The sequence below is a fragment of the Rhincodon typus genome, chromosome 9 (assembly GCF_021869965.1).
Source record: "Rhincodon typus isolate 14 chromosome 9, sRhiTyp1.1, whole genome shotgun sequence".
Lineage (NCBI taxonomy): Eukaryota > Metazoa > Chordata > Chondrichthyes > Orectolobiformes > Rhincodontidae > Rhincodon > Rhincodon typus.
Genome location: NC_063340.1, coordinates 25,218,053 through 25,224,052, shown reverse-complemented (window position 1 = coordinate 25,224,052; position 6,000 = coordinate 25,218,053). Strand labels below are relative to the sequence as shown.

The following is a 6,000-nucleotide window of genomic DNA, read 5'->3' as shown; positions in this document are numbered from 1 at the left end:
CGGAGAGAGTGGTCCCTCCGGAAAGCAGATAAGGGTGGGGAGGGAAAAATGTCTTTGGTAGTGGGGTCAGATTGCAGATGGCGGAAGTGTCGGAGGATGATGTGTTGGATCCGCAGGTTGGTGGGGTGGTATGTGAGGACGAGGGGGATTCTGTTTTGGTTGTTATTGCAGGTAGGGGGTGTGAGGGATGAGTTGCGGGAAATGCGAGAGACACAGTCAACGGCGTTTTCGACCACTGTGGAGGGAAAGTTGTAGTCCTTGAAAAACGAGGACATTTGGGATGTCCGGGAGTGGAATGCCTCAGCTCGGGAGCAGATGCGGCAGAGGCGAAGGAATTGGGAATAGGGGATGGCCTTTTTGCAGCAAAGTGGGTGAGAGGAGGTGTATTCTAGGTAGCTGTGGGAGTCGGTAGGCTTGAAATGGATATCGGTTTCCAGGTAGACACCAGAGATGGAGACAGAGAGGTCCAGGAAGGAGAGAGAGGTATCAGAGATGCTCCAGGTGAACTTAAGGTTGAGGTGGAAGGTGTTAGTGAAGTGGATGAACTGTTCGAGCTCTTCATGGGAGGAAGGGGATGTAACGGAGGAAGAGGTGGGGGATAGAGCCAGTGTAGCTTTGGAAGAGGGATTGTTCCACGTATCCTACAAAGAGGCAGGCATAGCTTGGGCCCATGCGGGTACCCATGGCCACCCCCTTTGTCTGTAGGAAGTGGGAGGAATTGAAGGAGAAGTTGTTAAGGGTGAGGACGAGTTCAGCTAAGCGGATGAGGGTGTCAGTGGAGGGGGACTCGTTGGGCCTGCGGGACAGGAAGAAGCGGAGGGCCTTTAGGCCATCTGCATGGGGAATGCAAGTGTATAGGGACTGGACGTCCATGGTAAAGGTGAGGTGTTAGGGACCAGGGAATCTGAAGTTTTGGAGGAGGTGGAGGGCGTGGGTGGTGTCACGGACGTAGGTGGGGAGTTCCTGGACCTAGGGGGAGAAAATGGATTCGAGATAAGTGGAGATGAGTTTGATGGGGCAGGAGCAGGCGGAGACAATGGGTTGACCAGGGCAGTCAGGTTTGTGGATTTTGGGAAGGAGATAGAAGCGGGCGGTGCGGGGTTGGGGACCGATGAGGTTGGAGGCTGTGGATGGGAGGCCACCTGAAGTGATGAGGTTGTGGATGGTTTGGGAGATGATGTTTTGGTGGTTGGGGGTGGAGTCATGATCAAGGGGGCGGTAGGAGAAGGTGTCAGGGAGCTGGCGCCTAGCCTTGGCGATGTAGAGGTCACTGCACCATACTACAACTGCGCCTCCCTTGTCCGTGGGTTTTATGGTGAGGTTGGGGTTGGAGCGGAGGGCTGCACGTTCTATGGGGGAGAGGTTGGAGTGGGTGAGAGGGGTGGAGAGGTTGAGGCGATCAATGTCGCGATGGCAGTTGGAGATGAAGAGGTCGAGGGAGGGTAGGAGGCCTTAGGGTGGTGTCCAGGAGGAGGGGGTGTGTTGGAGCTTCAAAATCTCCCCTCCCCCGACCACATCCCAAAACCAGCCCAGCTCGTCCCCGCCTCCCTAACCATTCCTCCCACCTCAAGCCCCACCCCCATCTCCTAGCCACTTGCCTTATCCCACCTCCTTGACCTGTCCGTCCTCCCTGAACCGACCTATCCCCTCCCTAACTCCCACCTACATTCACCTTTACTGGCTCCAACCCCACCTCTTTGAGCTGTCTGTCTCCTCTCCACCTATATTCTCCATTATCCATCTTCTATCCGCCTCCCCCTCACTCCCTATTTATTTCAGAATCCCCTTCCCCTCCCCCATTTCTGAAGAAGGGTCTCGACCCGAAACGTCAGCTTTCCTGCTCCTCTGATGCTGCTTGGCCTGTTGTGTTCATCCAGCTCTACACCTTGTTATCTATAGCTGAATTGATGAGGTGGTTTTGAATTGTCTGTCTGTACTTAAAGCTGATAAAGTACTCGCCCTGATGAGATGCACCCAAGGACAGTAAGGAGAATGGCAGTGGAAATTGTGTAGGTGCTGGCCATAACTTTTGAGTTTCCTTAGACTCAGCGGTACTGCCAGAGAACTGGGGAATTGCATTTTCAAAAGAGGATGCAAAGATAATAATAGTCCAAGGAACAATAGTCCAGTCAATTCACCCTCATGAGCACTGCAGTGGTTGGGAAGGTTCTAGTAGTTAAATTGGGATCAAAATTAATACAGTAGTCACTTGGGTGAATAGGGATTAATTAAGGAAAGCCAACACATATTTGTCAAAGGTTCCATGATGCCACGCTTGAAAGTATGATTGAGGCAAGTTCATTTGAGGCATTTAAGGGGGAATTGTATTGTTATCTGAAAAGGACGAATGTGCAGGGCTACTTGAAGAAGACTGGGGAGTAGCACTGGAGAGCTTGCTCCTTCAGAGAGCTAATGCAGTCACAATGGGTGTAATGGCCTCTTTCTCTACTGTACTATATCTGTGATTTGATGATTATTAAATGGAAGTTAGCCTTGTCTTCACTCTTTCAAGGCTTCTGGAGTGTTTCCATGATAGTTTCCCTGTAAGTTCCAAGTTGACGCCAGCATTCACATTTAATGAAAAGTCTTTGCAGAAAAGGGGAAACCAGAGCTAGAATCTGAATTCTAAATCCATCCAGAAAGAGGAGATCAAAAGGGCAATCAAAAGATAGCCCTGCAGTTTAGAAATTATTTGCTGTGTGACTTCCTCCAATCAGTCTGTGAATGGTGAGATGTATTTATCCTGGCTCTCTTAGCTAACCACAGATGTCTGGACAGAAGTCACAGCAGAGGTGAGCAATCATGTGATCCAGGAGCAAGATGGGTTCAGTATAGAGAGAGGATGAATTGCCAACTCCAAACCCTAAGAGTGAGACTGTCTGAGTGAGTCTGAATAAATGATGTGCAAACATTGGATATAAGGGTGGAGGCTACAAAGGCGTCAATCAATTTACAAGGGATTAGATGGGCATTGATGGGTACACTGTTTCCCCTCATCAACTGGCTTAGGCGTAAAAGCTGCACATGGGTCACAGACATCCATATCTCACTCTCTACCTCATGCATCTCCCATGGCAGTCTTAATAGAGAGATATATAGATTTAGCTACCTTAATGGGACTAGTGACAGTCCAGTGATAAATAGTTCTTCTCAATGCCACCTGGAGCAAAACACACTGTTCCCTTGTATTTACAAAAGAAAAGAATGCTCAATAGGTGGTTAAGCGTAAAGACTGGTGGAGGAATGCCAGTTATTTGTGCACTCAGTCCATGTTCTCAATGAGATTAGCATGGAAAGTGAGGAGGATTAGTGTTTTACTTTCAATTCTGTAACAGTAGTGCACGGCACCTGCAGACTGGAGCAGTGCATTCAATATTAATGGGACCAATTGTCTGCATTTTTCCTTGTGATTGCAACAGGGACTTGAGATGACCCACTTACAGAGTATCTTGTATCTTCTCTCAGAATGAAAATGTCTACTTGTCAGAGATGCAAAGCATCACATCTCTCTCATTGCATACATTGATGAATTGACTCCGGTTCATGCGCTTGTGAGCATCTCATAGGACACAGTTATAGACGGCTATGGCAGTCAAAATTATAGACTGTTGGAGGATGGTTGGAGGTCAGGTCCATGCTGTGTACCAGGCTGATGAAGGGACTTTGGTCACAACTATACAAAACCTATTGGAGATGCACAAGAAAGCAGGGGCTCAAGATGTGGAGCTACCATAGCAATATGGGTGATGAAGGAATCCATTCAGACCGTGACCTCATGTGCCAGGTGGATGAATGCTTTACTTCATCCATGGAGAGTTTGGTGATCTTAATCCAACAGACTATTCAGTGCATGTTTGGCATCAGCACAAACCTGTAGATCATCACTGACTGAAGCAGTGGGACAGTGAGAGATGAATAGTACCTTTTGTCAGCCCTCCAGGAAAACCTCCATTGATAGAAAGCAGAGAGACAAAGGAGTGAGAAGATGCAGCCTGTCACACTTGAGAGTTCCTCTCAAGGCACCCTAAGGATTACCAGGAGATTCCAATTCCCTCTGCCAATGACCCAAAGTCCTCCAGCAGCAATGTCCTCAGAACAGGCTCTTGTAGTGACTCAGGTATCCTCTAGTTGCTCTGGGCCCTCCAGGTCTGCTGCTGTTTAACAAATGCCTACCATGGTCAAAGGACGAGGGGCGTGGAAATCAGCAACCTGACTATAAATCATCTGCAGACTCTGGGGATGCACCTCATTGCACCATTAGAAATATTTTAAAAAAGGAACCAGGCTGGCATTGGTGTTTATATTGTCGGTTAAAAGTAATGGCCCAGATTATCTAATGACCAGCGTAGATGGGTGTTGCGGTTGGGATCTATATGAATACCTGTTGTAGAAGACACTGAAGGAATTGTCCAGGAAGTTGAAGATTCTGCTGGACAATTCCCCTAGACCTCGAAGTGTCCTAAATCAGAGAATTCAAGACATTTCTGATGAAATCAAGTAAATAATTGCTCAGGAAGAGTTATACTATTAAATACATAATCTTAACTCCTAAGTATTTATTCAATTGACCACATACTTAGCTCTCACAACCCCAATTTCATCTCTCTCCAACCTTAAACCTTCTGACCCTGACCTGATGCCCCTCTCTCTCCACCCAGAATGCGATACAACTATCCCATTCCAGATCCACTCCCCTTGCTCTGGACCTAATAACTCCTTCCACCACTTCGAAATTACCACCTCCAAACTTCCCCCTCTCCAGATCCACTCTCTCAGCTATCAATGTGGTATGCTACCCATCTGTTCCCTCCTCCTGGCACTTCACCTTTTACCAACATGCCATTTTATCCATCTGGCACCCTACTCTCCTATCTATTTGGCATCCAGCAACATGGCATCCTACTCTCTACCCAGCTGCACCCTACTTTCCTGACACACTATCCTACCCTCCTAGCACCTCAAGTACACTTGTACACTCTTACTTTACATACTTACTGTTTGACAACAGCTATCAAATTAGCCATTTGTGATTCTGGAACTTTGAATGCTAGAATAAGGCTGCACATACTGCAATGTGAAAAAACTGTCAAGCTCAAACAATAGCACCTCATGGATTAACTGGGCACTCAAGAGCCTTCTAGACTCAATATGCAGTTCAATGGTTTTAGATCATGAACTCTTGCAATTTTATTCCCTGTTTCCTTGTTTGTTTTCTTTAATCTTGATTCTCCTTTCATACCTTTCCTTTATGTTCAGATGCCAGCTCTTCAGGATTCTGTCAATCACACTTTTTCCGGATAAAAGGCCTATTGCTTCCTTATTTGTCACTATGGCCTTGCATAGTAAAACTCTGTTTCATTTCATACTGTTCATCTTATTACAGAAGTTTCTCTTTGTTCTTTCACTTGCTTAATACCTATAACATTTCTAAAATTCTGAAGAAAGGTCACATAAGTGAAAGGTTGGGTGAATTTAATAGCCGTGATGGTGACTCTATTCATTGGCTGGGAAGTCGCAAACAGAGCCTAGCATGTGTGTCTTTGTGGCTCTAAGTCTTTGGAGGCAGAGTGCGGTCAGTCAGTCAGAAAAGGGGAACGTAGCAGTAGGCCCAGTATGAGAACCAGCACTGGAAACTGACAGAAAAACTAATTGGGACGGCTTGTCATCAAGGCCAGTCTAGCAGGCCATAGCACAAGAGAGGGTGGTTTCAGTGGAGAGGACAGGGGAATGTTCCCTGTGGGACAGGAATGGTCCTTACTGTCAACAGGGTCCACCATGTGGTATAAGGGAGGATAAGGCTTTGCTTGGCTACTTTCCTGACCCTGACTTAATTGGCTGAGTCAGGAATATTGAGTCAAGCTCTATATCCCACACCTCTCACCTGATTAAACAGCCACCCTCAACACTTTGCCATTTCCTATGGGCCAGTGAATTCTGTCAGTAACTCTGATTCTCTCTCAATAGATACTGCCGGATTTATTGAATATTCCCAGCATTTTC

At 47.0% G+C, this 6,000-nt stretch overlaps 1 protein-coding gene across 2 annotated transcripts in view; it reads right to left on the bottom strand.

Annotated features, from left to right (window-relative positions):
• The window catches only part of unc93a (unc-93 homolog A), a 136,395-nt gene that overhangs the window by 2,484 nt on the left and 127,911 nt on the right, over window positions 1-6,000 (bottom strand). The window lies entirely within an intron of this gene.